Source organism: Theobroma cacao, chromosome 4 (assembly GCF_000208745.1).
Source record: "Theobroma cacao cultivar B97-61/B2 chromosome 4, Criollo_cocoa_genome_V2, whole genome shotgun sequence".
Classification (NCBI taxonomy): Eukaryota; Viridiplantae; Streptophyta; class Magnoliopsida; order Malvales; family Malvaceae; genus Theobroma; species Theobroma cacao.
This window is the reverse complement of record NC_030853.1, coordinates 19,676,043-19,680,709: the sequence shown is the minus strand read 5'-3', so window position 1 is coordinate 19,680,709 and position 4,667 is coordinate 19,676,043. Positions and strand designations below refer to the sequence as shown.

Sequence of the window (4,667 nt, the reverse complement as noted above, 5' to 3'; positions counted from 1 at the left end):
TTGAAGCAATCAAAAGAAAGGTTTTTATTAGGTTTTCCTTAAAGAAAAACAGCCATAAAACAACCAAGAAAGCAAGAAAGATTGTGCAAGATTGAAGATTTAAAAGCTAACAAATCTTTAGTTTTTTGTTCTTCTTTTTTTATTCTTAGTTTTTCTTGAATTGTTACAGTGGTTCAATTTCTTTAGATTATGTTTATATTTTTAGCATGAACTAATTTTCTTTATCTAGGATTTCAATTAAACTCAACGTGTACTTTGAATTTTTTATCTCTCTTTTGCTTATTTTCTATGAAATATGAGTTGTTTATTCCAATTCTATGTTTAATACTTCTAATTGCTTAATCATCAATTAGATTGATTTAGAAACCTAAATGCAACTTGACAAAGGGAATTTAATGTAAGCCATGAATGGAATGACATATGTTCAATATCAATTACATGGGATGATTGATTTGATTTACATATAAGATAGACATATACTTATATGTCATATGTAGCCAATATTAGAGTTTGAACTTAATGAGTCCTTCTTTAATTTAATTTACATAGATATATAGTAAATTAATTGAGAGAAATTTTTTTATAAGAATCTCGATAGAGACATAAATAACTTTGGACTCTAGAATAGCAACTCAATCCATTAAAGTAAGTTTAGAGAGAGAAACAAGATTCAAATGAAGTGTTAAGGGATATTGTAATTCTAGGCTTTTATTAATTGAATTCTTCTAGTCAAGTTTTGTCAATTAGTTTTTAAATTAATTTAGTTGTTATTTAGTTTTAGCTTTAATTTTAATTAATTATTTTAATTTAATTATTTGAATAAAATTAGATTGTATCAATTTTAGTAGTTAACAATAGTTGAAACAATTATCTATGAAATTCAACACTCTACTTTCTTTTATATTACTTGTTACGATATGTGCACTTACGTGATAAAAATTGACAACAATTTTCCCCTTTTTTCCCTTTAACCTTAAACTTTCTTCTCCCTCAACTCTCTGTCTCTTGGCCTCCCTTGCCTCCTACCCCACCCCAATGGCCCCCTCTGCACCGAACCCACACCGGTGACTGACCTAGCCCCTGTGGTGGTTAATTCCTCATTCTCCCATCGTTTAGGGGCTGCCCGGTACCTTCTCTCTTCTCCCTTTTCTCTACTCCCTCAATTTCAATTTCTTCAAAATTACGGTTTTAAATCCCCCTCTCAAAAGCTTCTAATCTCACATAAAATGCCATTACAATGATTCTTTAATTGATTCCACAAATTTTCCATACAAATTATTATTATTATTATTATTGTGGGTTTTGTCTAACTTTTGCCGTTTTGTCTTTGTCAGTGTTGTGACAATGGCAGCACCGAGGAATGTGTTGAGGGACAAAGGCAGTGTTGCTGTGGCATTGCTGCTTTGGGGGTTTTCTTGATCTTTTCTACTTGTTTGTTATGCACCTACCTGTTTCTGTTTGTTTTTTTCTTTATTAAATTCTTTTGGGTTATTTTTTATGCTTGGAGTTTTGAGATAAGCTTGTATTTGTGTTAAATCTTTATGGGTTTGATGAATATTGTATGTGCAATATTTAATTGCCTTCTAGTGCTTATCTTTGCACTTTGTATGTGTAATAGTGTTTCCTCTTTGAAATCTGCTGTGCTCTACATGCTTTTGCTTGAACCACAGATGGACTTTTTTATTTTTGTACTCCCCTTGTACTAATTTTTTGTCTCAGTATCAAGAGTTTAGAGGTCCTTTCCTTTTTGCTAATCTGTTTGTGTATAGGTCAGGGGCTGTTTTTGGTGCTTACAGATCTCACCCTTGTTTGCTTGACAAGGTTTTTTGGTTCCCTTGTCGTCATTGTATAGTTTTCTTTATCAATGAAATGATGCCTTGCAAAAAAAAATTTTGCAGGCCCTGCTCTACCTTTTATGTGCCATACTAAGGGGGGTTTAATTCCTTTGTTTATAATTTGTGAAAAATGGAAATTGGAAAATGGAAACAATATGCTGTTAAACCCTGCTGTTAATTGACACTGTTAATTGTTAGGTTGTTTATTTTAAAAATGTGTTGTTAATTAATTGCAAACAATTGGGATATTGTGCTGTTAATTGGGATTTGCTTTGCAAACAATTGCTATCACTATTAATATTAGCAATGTGGAAACTAGAAAATGGAAACTTGATGAACTTGTGTTGTTTCAACTTTCAAGGAAGATGAAATAGATCATCTAGATTGTATAAGAAAAATTATTTAACTTAATTAAGGGTTAGGATAATTAAGCAATTAATTAAACGAGTAAATGTAAATTAATTTAAAATTAGTTAAATTAATTAATGTTGTATTAGGGTAATTAAAGAATTTTACAAACCAAATTAATGAAAAAATGTCTTAATCAGCTATTTAGCAATGAATTAAATATTTTAACTAATTAAGGGTTTACTGAGTGAATTAAATAATTCAGTTAATTAAGTAATGGAATACGTTATTATATAAGTAAATAAGAAATTAATTAACTGAGTAATGTGATGCATAATATTATATTTCATTTAAATTAAGGTTTAGAGAATTAATTAAATAATTTAAGTAAATAAAAATAATCATGTATTAGTAATTAAACAATAAATTAAATTAATAAATTTAGAAAATTTTAAAATTATTTAACTTAAGTAACGTTTAGGGTAATTAAGCAATTAATAGAATGATTAAATTTAGATTAGTTTAAAATTAGTTAATTTAATTAAGGTTGTATAAGGGTAATTAAAGAATTTGACTAATCAAATTAATGAAAAAATGTTTTAATTTGTTATCTAGCAATAAATTAAATATTTAAAGTAATTAAGGATTTAATGAGTTAATTAGATAATTTAGTTAATTAAGTAATGGAATGTGTTATTATATAATTAAGTAAATAAGAAATTAATTAAATGAGAAATATGATGCATAATAATATATTTTATTTAAATTAGGGTTTAGGGCTTGGGGAATTAATTAAATAATTTAAATGAACAAAAACAATCATGTATTAGCCATTAATAATAAATTAAATTAGTAAATTTAGAAAATTTTAAAATTATTTAACTTAAGTAAGGTTGAGGATAATTGAGCAATTAATTTGATGATTAAATTTATATTAAATAAAAATTAGTTAATTTAATTAAGGTTGTATAAGGGTAATTAAAGAATTTGACTAATCAAATTAATGAATACGTGTTTTAATTTGTTATTTACCAATGAATTAAATATTTAAAATAATTAAAAAATAATTAATAAAATAACATATTTTTTAACTAAGTAATGGAACATGTTATTATATAATTAAGTACATAAGAAATTAATTAAATGAGTAAATATGATGCATAATTAAATGAAGGTTATGGCTGATGAGGTCACTTGTAAGATTGAGAGTGGCCTTCGTTTTGGTAAAGAAGGGAAAATCGGGGAGAGGGATAAAGCTACAAATGCATGACATGGTCTTAAGTTTGCGAAGGGCATTCAACAAGTTTTTGTTTCAACATGCTTGCTGGGTTGTAGAATTGTGGGTGTCTTCTGTGCTCGTCCTTTTTATGGAAATAAAATGACTTTCCTTTCAAAAAAAAAATCTAAGCTTTGATTTTAATATTGGAGAAATGGTGGTCTGTAAAAGCTATGGCTTTCTATAGTGGCCGGGGAAATGATCATCATAGCAGCCTCATCAACTTTACATCCAAAAACCTCATTTTTTCAAGTTAATTTTCAAGAATGCTTATGGAAAACTGGTGAATAGTCTTTTTTGAATTAGCAACCATAATTTTGAATCTGATTTTAAAGTTTGCTATATGAAATGTATTCTTGGCATACAACAAACTTTAAAATCATAATCAAAATTATGGTTTATAATTGAGAAAAGATCACTCACCAATTTTACATAATCAATAGCATTCTTTAGAATTATCTTGAAAAAATAAGATTTTCTAGCCGTAAAATTAAGGCTTCCATGATCTCTCTAGCCATTGTAGGAAGCTATAACTTTAACTTTTGCAAACCACTTCACTAATATTAAAGTCAAAGATTATACTGTTAATCTAAATTTTAATTTGAGAAAAACATAATTTATCGACGAAATTCTTCCATTATCGACTACAAATCGACCAATGGATCGGATCCATTACCGATAGAATATTCCATTGGTAATTTACCCACAGAATATTTCGTCATTGATGGATTTCCTATAAACGACTAGGATATTTTCGACCGAATCCTGACAAATTTTTTTGTCAATATTGTCACATACTGATGGAATCTTAACTATTACCAACAAAAATTTCCATTGATAATGCCTTGTTTTTTGGTAGTGTGTCCTTTTCGAGATGAAGGACATCGGACAAGCTAAATACATTCTTAGGGTTGAGATCTCAAGAAACCGTTCTAAGTAGCTTTTAGTTTATCTCAAGAAAATTGCATTTAAAGGATCTTAAAACCATTCGGTATGTAGAACTCCAAGCCTATAGACACTATAATGGAGAAAAGCCTATATCTCAACACGGAACAATGTCCCAAAATTGAAGAAGGAAAGAAACAAATGGCAAAAGTACTATATGGAAATGCTATTGGAAGTTTGATATACATTGTGATGTGTACTCGACAAGACATATTGTCACGACCCGGAACACCCATCAGGCCCATGACAACAGCCGCGACGTC

The 4,667-nt window shown here is 28.5% G+C and overlaps 1 long non-coding RNA gene across 1 annotated transcript; it reads left to right on the top strand.

Annotated features, from left to right (window-relative positions):
* On the top strand, window positions 953-1,636 carry LOC108661680. Its single transcript, XR_001927453.1, has 2 exons — window positions 953-1,126; window positions 1,335-1,636. It is a non-coding gene; the product is annotated as an uncharacterized LOC108661680 (long non-coding RNA).